The sequence below is a fragment of the Carya illinoinensis genome, chromosome 8, assembly GCF_018687715.1.
Source record: "Carya illinoinensis cultivar Pawnee chromosome 8, C.illinoinensisPawnee_v1, whole genome shotgun sequence".
NCBI lineage: Eukaryota > Viridiplantae > Streptophyta > Magnoliopsida > Fagales > Juglandaceae > Carya > Carya illinoinensis.
The window spans coordinates 18,832,320-18,854,174 of record NC_056759.1 but is presented as its reverse complement, the minus strand read 5'-3'; the positions used below and the strand labels follow the sequence as shown (position 1 = coordinate 18,854,174).

At 36.7% G+C, this 21,855-nt stretch overlaps 1 non-coding gene across 1 annotated transcript; it reads left to right on the top strand.

Annotated features, from left to right (window-relative positions):
- The first annotated feature begins 19,178 nt into the window (after nucleotides 1-19,178).
- On the top strand, nucleotides 19,179-19,286 carry LOC122274849. Its single transcript, XR_006228391.1, has one exon. It is a non-coding gene; the product is annotated as a small nucleolar RNA R71 (small nucleolar RNA).
- The last annotated feature ends 2,569 nt before the right edge of the window (nucleotides 19,287-21,855 follow it).

Below are 21,855 nucleotides of genomic sequence, written 5' to 3'. Positions count from 1 at the left end.
AAGTAAGCCACTTCTAAAGTAAAAAAATCGGCACTTTGACATTTTGGCCAACAAACCATGTTGCTTCAACACCTCTAGAGTCACCTTTAGATGTTCTAGGTGCTCCTAAAGTGAGTTGTGGTATACTAGAATATCATCAAAAAACACCAATAGAAAATTTCTCAAATATGGTTTAAAAATTTCGTTCAATATACTTTGAAAGGTAGAGAGTGCATTCATTAGCCTGAAGGGCATGACAAGGAATTCATACTACCATTCGTGAGTCCTAAAAGCTGTCTTATGGATATCCTTCGACTTAACCCTGATTTGGTGGTAACCTGAGTGTAGGTCCAGCTTAGAGAAAAGCGTAGATCCATTGAATTCATCCAACACCTCCTCCACAATTAGAATTGGAAACTTATCTTTAATTGTCATACTGTTCAAGGCTCAGTAATCCACACACATCATCCATGTCCCATCTGCCTTCCTAAAAAGTAACACTAGGGAGGAGTAGGGGCTTGTACTCGATCTTATCACCCCTGAACTCAATAATTCCCTTACAATTTTTTCAATCTCATCCTTTTGGAAGTAAGGGTAGTGGTAAGGCCTCACTAAAACAGGCTTGGTATTACGGTAAAGGGTGATAGAATGGTCTTGGGGTTGGGGTGGGGTAGCCCTTTTGGTTCACCAAAAACTTCCTTATAATGATCAAGTAACAGTTGTACACTTGCATGAATATCCCCATATAGCTTCTCTTCTTTGGTTTCAACCAGCTATAATAACACACCCTATCTTTCCAGCTTGTGATTTTTATTTATTTTCCCCTCTTCAATAAAATTGGAAGGACATAATCCTTGTAAACAAACTGCCTACCCATTATACTGAAATTGCATGGATAATTCTTTGAAGTTCCATAGTATAGGCCCGAACTCATGCAACGATTGTACTCCCAACACCATATCACATCCCACAAGCACCAGCACATAAGCATTTGTGGTGAAAATATGAGCTTGCATTTTAATTCTCAAAGCTACACATTTCCCTTCAAAACCCATACGTTCACCATTGGCCACTTAACTCTCATCTTTTCCCTATGATTCACATCCAAACCTCCCTTTTTAGCCACTGAGGGATCCAAGAAATTATGAGTGCTACTAGTGTCAACCACCACCACTACTTCTTGATTTCCCAATCTCCCTTTAATTCTTATTGTCTAGTGCTTAGGGACCCAATAAGTGCATTAAGAGAAATTTCAGGTTGGGCTTGATTGGTAGCAAGGTCAATTATTTCTTCGCTTTCATTTTCTTCCACTGCTAAGGAAACATCAACTGATTCCTCCTCTACCTCATCTATCAAAAATAGTTTAGGTTGTTGGCACTTGTGACCTGGATTCCACTTGGAATTATAGTAACAGCAGAGACCCTTATCACGTCTCTCTTTCATTTGTTGTATTTTGATCTTTTGAACAAGGACAATGGCCTTAGAACCAAATCTAACATTGTTGCCTGTAGCTACAAGGGGTAATTTCAGGATCCTAGTTTCACAAGTGTTATGAACTTTTCTATTAATGCCCACATTCTCTTATTGAATCTTTGCAAGACTATATGCTGTCAACAAATTGTTAGGATTTAACATCCTTACAAGTAACCTTATCTCATCCCTGAGCCCACTAAGAAAACAACTTAGCTTATACCCTTCAGATAGCCCCTAATTCTATTTGACAATGACTCAAAATTTGACTTATATTCCTCTACAGATCCGGTCTGTTTCAACCTAGTTAAGGCGTCCATGGGGTCATAATATGAAGATGGCCCAAACCTCACCAATAAAACCTTAATAAATATCTCCCCGTCGTTTAATGCCCCTGATTTTTCAAGATTCTGAAACCAATCTAGGGCTTGACCATCTATATGGAAGAAGGCTAAGCTCAGTTTATGTTGGGGTAGGGTATCGTAGTATGAAAAAAAAAATGGTTTGTTTTATATATCCATCCATTAGGGTCATCACCATTAAAATTTGGGAAATCAAGCCTTATCGAATGTGGTGGAGGCTCTCCCCCTTATTCTACATGTACTAGCTACTGGTTTTGGAACTTTGAAGATGACTCTCCCTAGGACCAACCACAATCCTTCCGCTGCAACTTCAGGGTCAAGGAGGTCAACTACTACATGATAGAGTCTGATTGACTCTTGAGTGCCAACATCTCGGTCTCCAAGTTGTTTACTTGGGATTCTATAGATTGAGTGATGTAAGATCCTTTTGTAATTGATTCAGGCGAGTGCCTTCTACCAATTCTTACTTTCTTTGTTTCTAGGTCACTTGGGAACCTTTCTCTTGATACCACCTGTAACACTATGAGTCGGTAGTAAAGAATGTTGTAGGTCAATACAGGGAAAAGGATGGGTTGCTTCACTTTGATGGTAGCCTCCTCCAGAAGAATTTAGAGAGAGAGAGAGAGAGAGAGAGAGAGAGAGAGAGAGAGAGAAGAAGAAGATGGAGGAGGAGGAGGAGGAGGAGGAGGAGGAGAAGAAGAAGAGCAAATAGAGAGAGAAACTGTAATTAGTATAAAATTTGACATAACAAACCCGCACCAGTGCTACAGTAATTTGATTTTTAAAATGATATGGATTAATTGTAAATTTTATACTCATAGAAAGAATAAAACTTTGTTACCAAGTGAAAGCTTCTTCATGACAAGTCTTGTTTTATCACCAATACTAAACTAAAAAATAAAAATAGATTCAATTGAACAAACAAATTCATTTCCGAAAGTCCTTGAGTCACCAAAAAAAGGCTCACCTAAAAATGAATTGTTTGAAAAATAACACTTACTTCAGCCGATTCGCTTAGTCGCTGCAAAAAAAATACAAAAATACAAAAAACAAAAAATTGCGGCAATAAAAGTTTTGCCGCAAAAAAAAGTTGTCGACAATGCTGATCATGGCACCTTAGTCAGTAGGTGTGGGCTTCGACTCCAACATAGTCAGAATGCTTATCTCCAACCTTTGACTCTAACTAGGGTCGGAGGTCAAAATATGCTTTGACTCCGATCAAAGTTGAAGTGGGCTTGCCTAGTTGCCCTACTCAAATTAGGCCTAGGCCCACAACCTAATATCCAAGGCCTAATTTGGAACTTAGATTGGCCCACCCCTACTTAAAAATATAAGAAAAATAAAATATTGTAAAAAAAATTAAAAACATCTAAAATACTATGAAAAATAAGTTAAAAGCTAAAATTTAAATACAATGACAATCAAACTACAAATTGCAAACAATAAATATAAATTCAAAACTACAAATTGCAATAAATTTAAATATATAGTACCAAAATATTAATAATGTCATAGAATTCATTCAAATATGAAATAGCCACAATCCCTCGCATCAGTCTTGACAATTGATGCATTTGAATCGATGACTCGATAGTGATTTTCAATTTTTCTACTTGAAGTTTTATTGATCAAATGCAACATGTTTTCTTTATTCATTTAATTATAGACTTCTAAACCATCAGCCAAGTGATATATGATATAAAATAGGACACATTATGAACTCACATCCACCTATAACTCTGACAAGTTTTCCATGATAGTAATCATAGTATTGAGTTTCTTACCAATAAAGGGGCCATCCCAAGGTATCTCTATCTCAGTCATCCACAATTAGTTTGGAGCTTATAACTAGATCCACAAAATCATATAAATTATAAATTAAATAATGAAAATATTAAAATTATGTCAATAATCATTTAAAATCATAAAGTTATCTTATTCAAGCCTATAGCTCTCGCGGCATCAACAGTATCTACTCCAATGTGCTTTGAACTTAACCATTTTTGCGTGCAAACGAGGGCCTCAATGGTGTGCGGAGACAATAAACTTTGACAAGCATCCAAGACACGACCTCTGGTGCTAAACGTCCACTCAGAGGCAATTATAGTGATAGGAATGGCTAGTACATCCCTGACTATTTGAGAAATGACTGAAAAATTGCTAGAATTCACCTTCCACCAAGTTAATATCTGGAATGTATCACTAGGTGCCTCAACATCTTCCATAAAGTAACGCTCAACCTCAGACTTACACTGTATAATATTTATCGATGCATTGTTTTGATGATACTATCGTAACTGCAATAAATCTAAACTTTGTGCATGTGTGTTATCCTAGGAAGATGTTGAGCCGATTGGGTGTGAGGAGCTACCACCTTCGATTGAAGACTGACCACAGCTATTGTAATGGCTATATAAATCATTAATATCCGTTAAGTGTTCTAATAAACTCATCAGCATCCTCATCACCAAAGACATCCCCAATCCAATCTTCTATAATCACCAACTTATATCGGAGGTCAAGGATTGCAGCCACAAATAATAATTTATTTATCTTGTCCACATCCCCCAAATATTTATTATATTTTTATTTCACCCTCATAGCCATTGCATTCAATAAACTCGCACTATCAACACAACTCAATTGCAAGTGGTCATAAAGCCCTGAGAGCTCTTTAAGTACGTGTTCTTAGTAGGATATCTTTTCCCAGACATCCACATAGTTATGTCATACAATAACTTCAAAAATTGAACAAATTACTTGACATTGGCCTAATGAACTATGTTCGACACATCGAGCTCCCTTCTCCCCCTAACTGACTCCAGCAAAGCATACCTTATGCCCCATTTCTTGACCTCGATTTGCTCGAATGTTGTTTGGCACTTCTGCGCTACATACAACATCATGTATGTAGGTTCTATTAAGTTGGAATGTCCAGTTGCAACATATTCGAAGATGGGATCTCAAGTTGTTCAGCTATTGCCTTAAACTGGCGGAGCCATTGGGTGAAAGCCATCACATATCTCACAAGGTTCTGGACTTTAATAATGAAATCATCAACCTCCTTTAACCCCTCAAAAACTATTAGGTTGATGATATGGACACAACATCAAACATGGATAAACTAGTTCTCATGAATGAAATCCTCATTTACCGTTGTATTCTGATTGAACCAATCAATGACACTGTCATTCGCATTGGCATTGTCAATCACAATACAAAGCACTTTCCTGATCCCCCAATCCTTTATACAGTCATCGATCTTGTTGCCAATGGATGAATTCTTGTGATCAATAATTTTTTTGAAACCAATAATCCAATTGTGCAATGTCTACTCACTATCAATAAAGTGAGTTGCGATACACATGTTGCCCACATTATGTATGAAGGTCTATGTATTAGTCGTAAATGACACTCTTTGGCCAATGGAGACAAAAATTTCCTTCATTGCTGACTTCTCTTTGGCATGCCTCTTCAAACAATCGTGCATCATAGTATACCGTGAAGGTGTGGGAAATTGTTGCTCTAAAGTGTGCACAAATTTGCGGAAGCCTGCCTTGTCAACCTTGGTAAAAGGCATCTCATCAGTTATGATCATCTCTATAAAAACATCCCTCAACATCCTCTCACTATATTTAGGGATTTATAGCTTCTTAATCTACATGCTATCAATGGTCGTAAAAGTTTCGTAATTCAACTACGTGTAATTAGTTGCCACCAGCCCTTTGTGTATCTTATACCATTAGCAGCCCATAAGATGTGCTTTAATACTGATGTGCCTTGTTTATTCGAATGACAACCACATAGTTGCCCATAGTAGTGGCATTGAGCCTGTGGGTTCATACGATCATGGGAAACTTTGGTGAAATATTTCCATGTCCACGACCTTTTTTTACTAAGTTGTGTTAGTGGATTAGCCTCAACGTTCATCAAATCCTCCTCCTTATTAAGCATATTAACATCTTCTAGATCTATTGGGACTCGATTACTTACACAGCCAGTAGATGCTCTAGATGAGGGTCTACGACCCAAAGTACTTGTCAATGACACCAACAGTTGTGCATCATCCCGTTATGGAGAATCATGATGAGATGGTGTAACATCCATAATTTTCTATTCAAATAATCTAAAACAATTAAAAAACAACCGACATTTAACATGTTATGAAAATTATCTACAAATTAAAAACACATTGAAAAGAAAAAACATGTGTCTAGTCGTGTTTGTGATTTTAAAAAAAAATTAAAATTAATCTGTGTGAAGGCTGGAGATAACAATCTGTTTGACATTCGCACGAGCCACACTTAAGCAAATGCTTGATCGAACAATCTGTATGACATTTGCTCAAGCCACACTCGAGCAAACTTTGTCTAGAGCAAAAACATCCGATTTTCTCAAAACCTAAATCCCTTAATTCTTAAATTTTACAACCTAAAAATTGAAATTATTGAAATGCAAACAACAAATCATTAAAATAAATAACGAATGATACATATTTCATAAATATCAAACCACAATGGGACAATTAAATGATTTTGGAACTCTAAAATTCTACAAAAAAAAAAAAAAAACTGAGTGATTGAGTGTGTGGCTTACAAGTTGTGATGAACTCTAGACAATGGTTCATGGTGGCCTGAGGTGATAGCAGATGGCGGGGGAGGTGAAGCATAGTATGGAGACAAAGGGAGTTGAAGGTCTATTGTGTGAAAGTGAGGGTGAAAGAAGGGGTCCTGCATTTTGGACCCCCTTCTTCACGAAACAACGTCATTCCACTTGAAGTATAACGACATTGTTTAGTAACTTTAGTAGAGGGTCCTGCATTTTTTACCCCCTATGAGCAAAACAACATTGTTCCTCTTAAAGTGGAATGACGCCATTTTTGATTATGTGATTTTAAATATATATATATATATATGTCAGAGTTTGGAGCCCACAGACTCTTACTCTGACTCCGACTCCAACTAGATGAGTCAGAGTTACTCCTACTTTCACTCCAAATTTCGAGTTAGAGCCTTGTTGGAATTTGACCAAAGTCAAAAATTAGCCCACCCTTATCAATCAATCACTTTAATTGCCACAAAAAATATTTGCAACGAAAATATTTCATGGCAAATAAGCTCCCCTAAAACAAGCATGTCATATCTGTCAAGTTTTTTAATAGCTGCAAGGGAAAGATTTTGGCGACTAGAGTTAGTCACTGCAAAAAACTCATGTTACTAGTATATATTTTTTTGGCCGAAAATACCACTAGTAAAACTCAATTATATATATACACCACATATATATACACCAAATCGAAAACTAAGGCAATGCGCGTATGTGTTGCCTTAGTTTTGCTTGGTTGCCACAATACTCTTTATTCTCTGCGAAATTGTTGTTGCCCTCCTGTCACCCTGAGCCTGCTGTCACGTCATCTCAAGAAAAGTTTTGTATCTCTCTCTCCTCCATCTGATCTCTCTGTCTCTCTATAACTCTCACTCTCTCCCTCTCTCTCCCTTTGTGATTAGGCTACCCCCCTCATGTCGCCATACCAGCCCATGGTAGTGCGCCACCTCTTGCTGTAAGTTTTCTCCTGTATCATCCTAAACTTTGTGTATGGTATATGTAAGTATATAGACCCACTTTTCCAGCTGAGTTGCTATCCAATATGTACTCACACGATTCAACAATCCAATTTTGTAGAGAATTCAACTATTTCAGAACAGAACATACACGAGCTCTTATATATCGGGACTTACTTTAGAAACAAAGGATTTGAAGCAATCTGTCTAGCTAGTTCCACACCGAGGGTTTTGTAACATATTATAATTAGCTCCTTGTTCCTCAACATATTGATGATTATTTGAAATATTTTAGACCACGTTGTTACTAATTTTTGTGGTGGCCTAGAGACTGTATCATAGATCTATACTCTTACAATGACATCTTATTAATGTGAAGTATAGATGAATTGTCATTAGACACATGTAAATCCATCTTGGAGAGAACCTGCTTTCTCATGTAAATCCATCTTGCAGCTATGAAAATAAAGGCTCGAGTTTGCAACCACATACTTCATAAGTGTAAAGGATTCAAGGTATAGGGCCACGTGTACAAACTATGCAAGCAAATGCCATCTTCAATCCCTTTTAGCTACTGAAAACAATTCATGTTTTTTTTAAACAAGAACCTCTTCTCAAGCTTTTTAAGTCAGTATTTTTCTGCTTTGATTATTAGACCAAGGTCTAATACTGCATTGTCCCTACTGAAATTGTGAAAAGCATTGTGGTAAATAGCAACAAGTTAAAAACATCAAACCTCTATTTCAATGTGATCAAAAGAATTTCAATCACATTGTAACAAAGGAAGGGTTTAGCCAACTAATGTGCTCATCAACTTTTTTTGTTTCTTGATGATGGGATGAAAAGACCCAAATTCAATTCTTTTCATATTGGCCTCTTTTACTCATTAACACTATGTTGTTTTATGATCAACTATACCAGCATAGCCTAACAACTCCTTTCAAAATCAAATTAAAGACTTTCTATAAGTTGGTCTACTTTAGATGGAAAAAAAAATAGCATATTGTCCTTAAATGATTTTAGTGTTGTCATTGTGAGGTTTTCAAATAACTTTAATCAGTGAGCTTGTATCGTGGAAAAACCATATAGTGGTGATAACAAATCCCCACCAACAGTATTTGCGGAAACATATCTTTGCTGTAACTTTCAGGTACATGAAAATATTTATTTGTAGCTAGAATAAGTCACAGCATCAAAGTGTTAGCGACAAGGTAAAGTTGCCTCTATTTCCTATTAATGGCAATTAATACCAGTGTAAAATTATATTGGTGGTAAGAAATTGCCAAAAATAATTGATTATTCTCAGTGATTTTGGCTCAAATGGTCCGGTATTTGCAACCATTTTTTCAGTTTTTGCCCTGGAAATAATCTCCAGAATAGTGTAGTATTTGCAGATGTTTTGTCCAAGCCATGACCCTAAAAAATTGCGAAAATGGGGTTTTAGGCAATTTTAGCTACTATTTCCGGCGAGCAAAATAAATCTCCGATAGAAGTGCTTTTCCTTGTAGTCAAACCGAGAATAAAGAGAAATACTATCATTAAGAGAATAAAGTGAAAGAAAAGAGATCAAATTGATGAAGGATCTCGTGGTGACTAGTGAGTAGCAAATGCTCTAAAATCGATCGTTTTGTTGACAATTTTAAACAAAAGAATGGAAAGCATATATATGTGTTTGAAGTACTTCTATAACTTTTAAATTGTCCAAAAAAAAGAGTAAAAAATGGCACACGTGCATGTGTACTTTTGTGATTAATTAAATTGTCCAAGAAAATTTTTCCCGACATGGTGGGAAAGTTCCCATGCATATTATTGGCGACAACACAGGATCATTCTCTGGAAACAATCAGGACAGCAATCAAAGAGAGAATCAGTCCAAGCATCGAGGAGAAACTTATGGCATTACAATCGTCGTACAAAGTTTAGGAGTTGATTAGTTCTAATTATGGAATGTATAGATATCATTATTTTGTATAGCATGTATAGCTATTGCTTAGCTTTTACTCTTGTAAAATTTTTCTATATAATGAAACTCCCAAAGCCATAAGCAATTGTTGTGGTTTCGCTACTGGTTTTAAACCTTTACATGGTATCAAGAGCCCTATAGGATTAACATCCACTTGATTCTATGGCCTTAGAAAATTCTTCCTCTACCCTCTCCTTCCACACCATGGTTCACATGGTTACCATCAAGCTATCATCCACTGACTAGGTTTCGAATGTGCTTCCAAGTGTAGAAGTGTCAAGTTGTATCAAGGATAAGTCCAGGATTGTATTCCACAGGGACAAAGGGTTATCAAAGCGAATAAGAGATTTGTGAGTAACAAGTGAATCGAGTATGAGAGATGAAAATAAAATTAAAATGCAAAGCAAAAAGATAATCGAAATTGAAATTAGAGTTTCTAAAAAAAACAAATTAACAAACACTTGGATTGGGTTTGGGACTGTCTTTATTTTGGATTCTAGATAATTTTCTCGATTAACAACCCAATCAAGGCATTGATAATCGGAAGATAAAAAAGTTAAGCTCAAGTTTTGCAATATTTTCCTAAGGGATTTTCTATTTTACTAGCCGAATACACATTAACAAACAAACGAGAGAAGCCTTGATAATTTTCAAGCTTTTGTTGTGCCTTACGTCAACAACAAACAAGAGCAAGAGCTTCAATCTATTTTCAATTTAAATTCAACTAGTAACTTAGTGAAATCAACATTCAACAACAAAATATTGCATCAAACTAGATCCCAAAATAAATTAAGTCTTATTCCACAACCCAAGTTTTAGAAATTAGTTACCCATGGTATGTCTATCAGCAAAAGTAATTCTAAGTATAGCCATCGCTACCGAAAACATCCAAATCCACCAAATGAGGAGTCTAAAAATCAAATACTAAACTAAACTAAGCTAAATCCACCGAACAACCAATCTCGGCAAAAGAAACGAAAAAAAAAAAAAGAAAACTGAATCTCATGCTTTACCAAAGACGCAGAAATGAAAAGTTAAAAAAAAATCAAAGAAGCTTCCTGCACTCTAACGTAACCGACAGAAGAAAAAAAATAAAAACCAACGGGAGAGAAGAAAAAAAAAGTAATCCAGCTGCCAAGGTCTGGAACGGAGAAGGAAAAAAAATGACGATAAAAACTACTAACACCGAAAGTAAAGTAAAGAAAATGGCATGAAGAAAAATAAAATTCTGCTGTAGCCGAATGGAAATGAAAGGAAGAAGAAAATCCAAACTAAGCTACTGCACCGAATGAAAGAGACAAAGTGAAAAGAACATAAGCTCAAAGCTCACTCTACGGCTGATCTAAACGGAAAAATAAGGTGAAAGGAAAACCAAAAGCTTCAGTCCCTAACATTCATAGTTCAAAACAGAGAAATAACTGTTCGTAAAAGCAAGAATGAACAACTGGTCTGCACTAGGAACAAGTCAAAAAAATCCGATTCCACTAAACGGGAAACGTAAAAAAAAGAAGTCTTGTTCTGCAAACGCCGAACGAAAAAAAGGTAAGCAGAAAAATGAAAGAAAATCTGTCTTACGTCTAAACCACCAACTAAAAGGAAAAATAAATTCAAACCACCTAGTTCAGGTATGGAAAACAACAGCAAGATACGTAAAAAAAATTCAAAGCAGAAAAAAAACTCTCTCCCAAAACAATCCCCTGTCTGCAACGTGAAAAGGAGAATATAATGTGCCCCCTGCTGCGTCCAAATGAAGACTCTCAGCCGTATAAAACAAATTGAAAAGTAAAGAGTCAAAAACTTCTACTGCTGCTTTCGGTCCATGCGTGATCCCATGTGATTTCTTGTTGTCCGGCTTCCATGTGATTTGTTCCAGCATGCAGAGTTTGACGTTCCATGTGCAGAAGCAAGAAAAGCTTGCCTTCTAGCAACATGTTTTCTGCATTGGTGTGCTGCTGGTCCACGTTTTGGTCTGCATGTGTGAGTGGTCTTTGCTGCAGCTTGCATTTTCTGCATGTGTGCATGTGTTCCTGCATGCGTGAATGGTGTGGGTGCTGTCATGCGTGAGTTGCTGTCCGAATGAGGCTGCATGTGTGCTGTCCACTGGATGTCTGCATGTGTGCTGTCCATGTGGTCTTCTTTCTTTTGCTGTAGTGGCTGCTGTCCGAGTACTTTCTGTTCTACATGTGTGAGTGTGTTGCAACGTGTGTGAGTGTCTTTGCTGCATGAAGATTTTTCTGCAAGTGCTGTGAGTCCACTGCATATGTGTATGTTGCATGTGTGAGTCCGAGGGAGTTTGTTTGCTGTCCATGTAATGCTGCTTGTGTGAGTGTTCCTACTCCACTCATAATCAATTCTTTTATTTCTTTATAAGTCCCACTCTTTCTTTCCTCCCATAAATGTCCTACAATATATAAATGAAATGATGTTATAGTTTAAGTATTTCAAGGGCAAATATGAGACTTTGATGTGCAAAAATATTGGCATCAATTAATTTGACATTCAATATTAGAATTTGATGCATAATCAAGTGTTCAATCCTTATTTGATAAAATAAATCACTCATTTAAACAACTTAATTATGCAATTCTAACCCTTTATCACACCCCCCAACTAGCTTTTTGCTAGACTCTAGCAAATAAAGTGAATGAATTCATGCAAAGGTGAGATTTCCAACTACAATTTCAAAAGAAGTTCGAGAATCACATGCTATGAAATAGATTTGTTGAGTTTAAGAACACTGGAGATAGATTAATCTGAATTTTGTATCAACTAAGAGATTTATACACAATTTAGTTAATCAACCAAGGGAATTACATGTAACACAGCTTGCTTTCTTTCAAGTGCATGGAAATGGGGTTAGAATTCCAAGATCGACTACCAAGAGACATTAATGGTTTCAATCACAACAACCAATCTGAGAAAACCACATGGTCTTACTCTAATTCAAAACCATTTTAGTGGCGGCTTTCACGCTATTACACTTTGAAAGGCGCTTACTTTTTTTTGTAAGGACCCCGGTAATAGGCAGCATTTTCCACTACACAAACGTAATTTTTGTTTTTTTATGTTTTTAGATTTCCTAGTGGGGGAATCGGACCTATGAATGTGCGCCTATCCACACTTTCACAAGTCAGCCCTTACCACTAGTCTACCTAAAGGATTTTTTTATTTTTTTTATTTTTATTTTTTTATTTTTTTGGATCCCTGGCTTGTCCCTTTTCTCATTTAATTCATTTCAGATCTCTTCCTAAGCCATTAGGATATGGTTCATTAGAGTCTCAAACAATTGAAGTGTAAATCAACCAACAATGACTCAATGTAGTCTTTCTAGGCCTTCCAGGTATGTGTTGTGTGTGTTTTAGCAAAACTTTTAACATTTTTCGCTTGGTTTAATAACTAAATAAAGTGGATAAGTCCCTCTTTTGACATATACTCATATTTGCACTACATTCCACATGTTTCATGACCTCAACAAATCTTTTTTTTTTTTAACACATTTTTAACAAAATTTTAACACATTTTTAACAGAATACCCTCCCCCCAACTAAATGTGACATTGTCCTCAATGTTCAGCAATTGAATATTCGATGATGTATGTTATACAGACATGAATTGGAGCAAGATAAATACTGTAGAACATATATTGAGACGAAAATGATTAAACAGAGAGGAAAAAAATTCACCTGAGATATTCGAGCGTACACAAGGAGTAGATTTCTGTCAAAGTTAAAAACACAAAAAGCAAAAGAAAGAAAAACAAAACAAACAAATACGGTATATACAATGAAAAATCAGAAATTAATTCTAATAAGCAGGATCTTCCAGAGTAGTGGACTCAAAACAAAATAAACAAAATGCAAAACAAGCAAGAAAGAAAAAGAAATTTTCTTTTTTTTTTTTTTTTTTTTACTTTTACATAAACTTGAGGTTCTTAGCCTCATGTTTGAGACGCTCATTCTCTTCATACAATATCATGTCATTCCTATCCATGGGAACTGGCAAGCAGAATGAAGAATCTAATAGAGATTTCAACTGTTTATTCTTCTGCCGAATGATTCCTTCCCTTGTGTGAGACTCTTGAACAATTCGTTGAAGTACAACAATTTGTTCTTTAAGTCTTTCAACCTCATGGTTTTTGGCTTATACCCACTGGAAAAAAGCAACAATGGAGGATGAGTAGCGAGTCCCAAGACTCACCAAGTCGTAGATAGCATCGGAGTCTGACTTATTAGCCATACTATTATTCTCTTGTTGCAACATGGCACCAATGGTAGCTGCAGAAAGGACAGGAGGTTGAGATGCAGAATGCCTCATGGATGGATCTAGAGAAATGTTAGAAAAATGAGCCATTGACAAAGGAATAGAAGGCTTAAAACGAGAATGTTGACAGAATGCAGATGAGTTATAGAGATGAGAACAAAACTTGATGCGGATTGGATGAACTTCAGGACTGATTTTATAGAGATAGCATAAAGAACCAGACGAGCTATCATCCAAGTCAAAGAGTAATGTGATTTTTTTTAGAAAATCAGAGCCTTCAATCTTGTTTGTCAACAACATCAGGCGATTTTTTTCAAATCTCCAGCTACACTTGTCAGGTCACGGACGGATCCAATTTTTTTTTTTTTTATCACTTTCCAGCATGTAAAATTCAAGAATGAGAGATTTAATCTGCTTTCAACTCATTACTAACACTCCCCCCAAAGTGGACCAACATAAGTGTAAGGCATGCAAACAGAAAATTAAATTCTCTTCCACCCCCCAACTAGATTGTAGCATTGTCCTCAATGGTGCAAGAGAAACGAAAGAATTTACACAAAGAGAGTAGTTAAGGGGCAAAACAACTAACAGAAGAACCGAAAATTTGAAGAAAAACTGAAGGAAAGAGGAAAAGGAAGTACCTGGATAGCTTTGAAAGGAATGCAACCAAAAAAAAAATAAAAATAAAAACTGAAGAACAAAAGAAGACAATGAAAAAAAAAATGGATAGATCAAAATTAGGATCAAGCAAATGTAGAGTAGATTCCTCAGGTGCAAAGTTAGAAATAAAAGGCTTGAGCCTTTGACCATTAACCTTAAAAATGTTACCATTGAGAGGATTCATTATCTCTATAACACCATGAGGAAAAACAGTTTGTACCACATAAGGCCCACTCCATCGAGACCTTAACTTACCAAGGAACAAGTGTAACCGAGAGTTGTACAATAACACTTTTTGATTAGGCTCAAAAGTCTTTCGTTGGATGTGTTTGTCATGGAAGTTCTTCATTCTTTCTTTGGACAACTTAGAGTTGTTGTAGGCATCCTTCCTCAACTCATCCAACTCAGATAACTGCAATTTTCTCACACAACCAGCTTTATCAATGTTAAAATTGCATTGCTTAATGGCCCAATACGCTCTATGTTCCAACTCTACAGGCAAATGGCACGCCTTACCATACACTAGTCTATATGGAGACATGCCCAAAATGGTTTTAAAGGCTGTTCTATAAGCCCGCAAGGCATTAGACAATCTCAAAGACCAATCCTTCCTGTTCGGGTTAACTGTTTTTTCAAGAATGTTTTTAATCTCCCTATTTGCTAGTTCAGCTTGTCCATTGGTTTGAGGATGATAGGGAGTAGAGATTTTGTGATGGATACCATATTTCTTCATTAAGGCCGAGAAATTCTTGTTACAAAAGTGGGTGCCATTATCACTGATTATGGCTTTAGGCATGCCAAACCTTGCAAAAATATTTTCTTTCAAAAATTTTAAAACAACTTGATGATCATTAGATTTGCAAGGGACTGCCTCAACCCACTTAGAAACATAGTCAACAGCAAGCAAAATGTATAAATAGCCATAAGAAGAAAGAAATGGTCCCATAAAATCTATCCCCCAACAATCAAAAATTTCAATCACTAGTATGGGTTGCATAGGCATCATATTTCTCCTAGTGATTCCTCCTAATTTCTGACAAGGTTCACAAGTTTTACAAAAACTAAAGGTATCCTTGAACATGGTTGGCCAATAAGATCCGTTTTGAAGAATTTTGGCCACTGTTTTGTGGGCTGAAAAATGCCCAACACAAGCTTCTGTATGGCAAAAATTTAAGACACCAGAAATTTCGTCATTGGGCAGACACTTCCTAATGATTTGATTTGAACAATACTTGAAAAGGTAAGGATCATCATAGAAGAACGATCTCACCTCATGCATGAATTTCCGTGTATCTTGAGCGCTCCAATGAGGTGGTGTTTGTCCTGTCACCAAGAAATTTACTATATCAGCAAACCAAGGCAAATTTTCAACTAACATAAGATGTTCATCAGGAAAAGAATCAAAAACAGGTGTCAGTTGTTCAGTTTCAGCAATTGTGAGCCTAGACAGATGGTCGGCTACCACATTCTCTACTCCTTTCTTGTCCTTGATGATAATATTGAACTCCTGGAGTAAAAGTATCCATCTAATCAACCTTGGTTTTGCATCTTTCTTTGCCAACAAATACTTGAGAGCTGCATGGTCAGTAACGATGACTATAGGAGAACCAAGAATATATGCACGAAACTTCTCTAAAGCAAATACCACAGCAAGTAATTCTTTTTCAGTAGTAGAATAATTTTTTTGAGCAAAATTCAAAGTTTTACGTGCATAGTAAATGACATAAGGAAGTTTGTTCCTACGCTGTCCAAGAACAGCTCCTATAGCAAAATCACTTGCATCACACATGATTTCAAAAGAAAGTGACCAATCAGGAGGTTGAAGAATAGGGGCAGTGGTTAGCAAAGTTTTAAGCCGACAAAAAGCTTCTTGACACTCGGGTGTCCAATCAAATTTTACATCATTCATCAATAGCTTACATAGAGGCTTAGAAGTAGAGCTAAAGTCTTTGATAAATCTCCTATAAAAACCCGCATGCCCAAGAAAAGATCTAATGTCTTTAATTGACTTAGGTGTAGGAAGTTTAGAAATCAGCTCAATTTTTGCTCTATCTACTTCAAGTCCTCTAGATGAAACAATATGTCCCAGAACAATGCCATGTTGTACCATGAAATGGCACTTCTCCCAATTAAGTAGCAATTGCTTCTCTTCACACCTAGCCAAAACAGCTTGTAAATTGGTTAAACAACTCTCAAATGAATCACCAAATACAGAAAAATCATCCATAAACACTTCTAGAGTGTTTTCAATCATGTCACTAAAGATGCTAAGCATGCATCTTTGAAAAGTTACTGGTGCATTGCATAAACCAAAAGGCATTCTCCTAAAAGCAAAAGTACCAAAAGGACAAGTAAAGGTGGTCTTTTCTTGATCCTCTGGTGCTATTTCAAATTGATAGTAACCGGAGAATCCATCCAAGAAACAATAAAAGGCATGTCCAGCAACTTTTTCTAACACTTGATCAAGAAAAGGCAAAGGAAAATGATCTTTCCTAGTGGCGGCATTCAACTTCCTATAATCTATACACATGCACCAACCAGTAGGAATCCTTGTAGGAATCCTTGTAGGAATCGATTCATTTTGTTCATTTTTAACAATGGTAAGCCCGGATTTTTTTGGAACTACATGAATGGGGCTTACCCACTTGCTATCCGAGATGGGGTAAATGATACCCACATCAAGCAATTTCAACACCTCACCTTTAACCACTTCCTTCATTGTGGGATTCAACCTTTTTTGCATTTCCCTAGAAGGCTTTGCTTCATCTTCTAAATAAATCCTATGGGTACACTCCAAGGGACTTATACCTTTTATATCAGCCATTGTCCACCCAATAGACTTGTTATGCTTCTTAAGGACCTCTAGCAATTTATCTTCTTGTTCACTAGTTAAGTGAGAAGAAATTACCACAGGGAAGGTGCTTTGTGGTCCTAAGAAAGTATACTTCAACTCCAATGGAAGAGGTTTGAAGTCCAAAGTTGGGGATTGCTCCTCTGAAGGCTTGAGGGTTGATGTCAATGGTGGAAGTTGCTCAAATTTTGGCCTCCATGGTGGTGTAACTTGCTGACCTATTGAGGAAACAAAAGATGAGTCATTAACATTATCAAATATTTTCAAATCTTCTTCAAATTCTTCTAAAGAATCAATAAGTTGAAAGTAATGTGTAGAATTTTCATCAATGAAATTTTTCAGCAAATTCACTTCATGAACTTCTTCAACTTCTTGCGGTTGCCTGCAAAGATTAAAAATATTTAGTTCCAAGGTCATATTTCCAAAACTCAACTTTAAAACTCCACTTCTACAATTTATGAGTACATTAGAAGTAGCCAAGAAGGGTCTTCCTAAGATAACAGGTGCTTGGAAGGTAGAATGAGTAGTCAATTGCATGTCGAGTACAACAAAGTCTACCGGATAGTAGAATTTGTCTACTTGAACCAAAACATCTTCCACAACACCCCTAGGAATCTTAATAGACCTATCAGCCAACTGCAATGTGATAGAAGTAGATTTCAACTCACCCAATCCAAGCTGAACATAAACATTATAAGGCAATAAGTTCACACTTGAACCTAAGTCTAATAATGCTTGGCCTATTTTTGAGCTCCCTATCATGCAAGCTATGGTGGGGGATCCTGGGTCCTTGTATTTGGGAGGAGTGTTGGTTTGGATAATAGCACTAACCTGCTCAGTAAGAAAAGCTTTCTTCTGCACATTCAATTTTCTTTTTACGGTGCATAAATCCTTTAAAAATTTAGCATAGGTAGGAATCTGTTGAATAGCATCTAACAATGGTATATTAATCCTAACTTGCTTAAAAATTTCAAGAATTTTAGCGTGATGCTTATCTTTGTGCAAAGGGGCTAACCTTTGAGGAAAAGGTGCAAGTGTAGTGCTAGGGACACTTTCAGATTCCAAAGGATCATGTGCCTCATTTTCAGAAGGAGGTTTAGAAGTGTTACCATTCTTTTCTACCTCTTGAGCTGGAATGCCAATCACCTTACCACTTCTCAAGGTTGTAATAGCCTTGACTTGCTTGACATTTGAATCTCCTGCCATATTTTGAAATTGGTGATTTTGGCCTTGGGGATTAGGCTGAGATTGTGCAGGGAACTTCCCTTTCTCTTGAGCACTCATGGTTGTAGTCAACCTTGTGACTGACCCTCGAATCTCAGCAATGGCTTGTGAATTTTGACTGTTGATAGCAGCTTGGCTTTGCATGAATTGCTGAAAATTGGTGGACAGCTGCTGGAAGTTGGTGGATAATTGCTGGAAATTGTCTTCAAGGTTCTTTTTCTGAGCTGGTACCATGTGGTTGGCATATTGAGATGGTTCTGAACTTCCTGGGGTAGTGTATGGTGCAAATTGTGAAGGACCAGCTATGTTGGGTGCAGGTAAAGCAGCTTGTTCACCCCTCCAACTGAAATTAGGGTGATTTCTCCATCCCGAATTATAAGTGTTGGAGTAAGGACCTGAAAAAGATTTAGCAACCATATTAACAGCATTAGATTGATCCAAGAGAACTTCTTTAAAGGCAGGAATGGTCGGGCAATCATTAGTTGAATGCCCTTGGTCCTCACAAATATTACAGCTTAAGGTAATCTGAGGTACAGCTTGTACTTCATTCACTTTCTTCAGTTCTATGGTTTCTAATTTCTTAGAAATCATAGCCAACCTAGCATTCAAATCATCTACTTCTCTCAGATTATATTTCCCACCCCCTGAAATTGTTCTTGAACTTTCCAACCTATCATGAACATCAGATGTATCCCATGATTGTGCATTTTCAGCTAGATAATCAAAATATTCAAAAGCTTCCTCAGGTTCTTTGTTAAAAAAACGCTCCATTACACATGGTCTCCACAAATTGTCTCATTTTTGGTTGCAACCCCTCATAAAAAAAACTAATGAGCCTCTAATTCTCATATCCATGATGAGGACATGCATTTAAAAGGTCTTTGAATCGTTCCCAACAATGATAAAATGTTTCCACATCCTTTTGGCCAAAATTCATGATCTGTCTTTTCAAGGCATTGGTTCTATGCATGGGAAAAAATTTCTTTAAAAACTCAGTTTGCATTTCTTGCCAAGTCCCAACGGATCTTGGTCTTAAAGAATTTAACCATGTCTTAGCCTTGTCTTTTAAGGAAAATGGAAACAGTTTCAATCTTATGACTTCATCAGTGCATGTTCTATCCACGAATGTGGAACACACTTCTTCAAACTCTTTGATATGCAAATATGGGTTTTCAAATTCCATACCATAAAAGTGTGGTAACAATGGAATCATCCCGGGTTTGAAATTAAAAGCATTTGCATTAATAGGTAAAATGATGCAAGAAGGTGTGCTAGTCCTAACAGGCTGAAGATATTCTCTAAGTGTCCTGTTTGGATTCTCCACTTCCCTATCATGATGCTCATTTTCAGCCATGATGCTATCAGTGTCTGATGATGATTCAACAGAAGATGATGCAGAGCTAAAAGATGTCAATGATTCTGTCCTAAACAGTCGAGATGTATGGTCTCTAGTCCAACCAGTCATACAAACAGGAGCAGAAAATCAAAGACTATGAAGAATAAACAGAGAGAAGGGAAAAAGATTAGATGTCACCCAGGCTATGAAGAGATTCACAGCTCCACAAACGTCCTCTCAGCAGTAGAGGAATGCTCTAATAAACACCAGTTGTCCCCGGCAACGGCGCCAAAAACTTGACTCGGTTTCGAATGTGCTTCCAAGTGTAGAAGTGTCAAGTTGTATCAAGGATAAGTCCAGGATCGTATTCCACAGGGACAAAGGGTTATCAAAGCGTATAAGAGATTTGTGAGTAACAAGTGAATCGAGTATGAGAGATGAAAATAAAATTAAAATGCAAAGCAAAAAGATAATCGAAATTGAAATTAGAGTTTCTAAAAAAAACAAATTAACAAACACTTGGGTTGGGTTTGGGACTCTCTTTATTTTGGATTCTAGATAATTTTCTCGATTAACAACCCAATCAAGGCATTGATAATCGGAAGATAAAAAGGTTAAGCTCAAGTTTTGCAATATTTTCCTAAGGGATTTTCTATTTTACTAGCCGAATACACATTAACAAAAAAACGAGAAAAGCCTTGATAATTTTCAAGCTTTTGTTGTGCCTTACGTCAACAACAAAACAAGAGCAAGAGCTTCAATCTATTTTCAATTTAAATTCAACTAGTAACTTAGTGAAATCAACATTCAACAACAAAATATTGCATCAAACTAGATCCCAAAATAAATTAAGTCTTATTCCACAACCCAAGTTTTAGAAATTAGTTACCCATGGTATGTATATCAGCAAAAGTAATTCTAAGTATAGCCATCACTACCGAAAACATCCAAATCCACCAAATGAGGAGTCTAAAAATCAAATACTAAACTAAACTAAGCTAAATCCACCGAACAACCAATCTCGGCAAAAGAAACGAAAAAAAAAAAAAAAGAAAACTGAATCTCATGCTCTACCAAAGACACAGAAATGAAAAGTTAAAAAAAAAATCAAAGAAGCTTCTTGCACTCTAACGTAATCGACAGAAGAAAAAAAATAAAAACCAACGGAAGAGAAGAAAAAAAAAGTAATCCAGCTGCCAAGGTCTGGAACGGAGAAGGAAAAAAAATGACGATAAAAACTACTAACACCGAAAGTAAAGTAAAGAAAATGGCATGAAGAAAAATAAAATTCTGCTGTAGCCGAATGGAAATGAAAGGAAGAAGAAAATCCAAACTAAGCTACTGCACCGAATGAAAGAGACAAAGTGAAAAGAACATAAGCTCAAAGCTCACTCTACGGCTGATCTAAACGGAAAAATAAGGTGAAAGGAAAACCAAAAGCTTCAGTCCCTAACATTCATAGTTCAAAACAGAGAAATAACTGTTCGTAAAAGCAAGAATGAACAACTGGTCTGCACTAGGAACAAGTCAAAAAAATCCGATTCCACTAAACGGGAAACGTAAAAAAAAGAAGAAGTATTGTTCTGCAAACGCCGAACGAAAAAAAGGTAAGCAGAAAAATGAAAGAAAATCTGTCTTACGTCTAAACCACCAACTAAAAGGAAAAATAAATTCAAACCACCTAGTTCAGGTATGGAAAACAACAGCAAGATACGTAAAAAAAATTCAAAGCAGAAAAAAAACTCTCTCCCAAAACAATCCCCCGTCTGCAACGTGAAAAGGAGAATATAATGCGCCCCCTGCTGCGTCCAAATGAAGACTCCCAGCCGTATAAAACAAATTGAAAAGTAAAGAGTCAAAAAATTCTGCTGCTGCTTTCGGTCCATGCGTGATCCCATGTGATTTCTTGCTGTCCGTCTTCCATGTGATTTGTTCCAGCATGCAGAGTTTGACCTTCCATGTGCAGAAGCAAGAAAATCTTGCCTTCCAGCAACATGTTTTCTGCATTGGTGTGCTGCTGGTCCACGTTTTGGTCTGCATGTGTGAGTGGTCTTTGCTGCAGCTTGCATTTTCTGCGTGTGTGCATGTGTTCCTGCATGCGTGAATGGTGTGGATGCTGTCATGCGTGAGTTACTGTCCGAATGAGGCTGCATGTGTGCTGTCCACTGGATGTCTGCATGTGTGCTGTC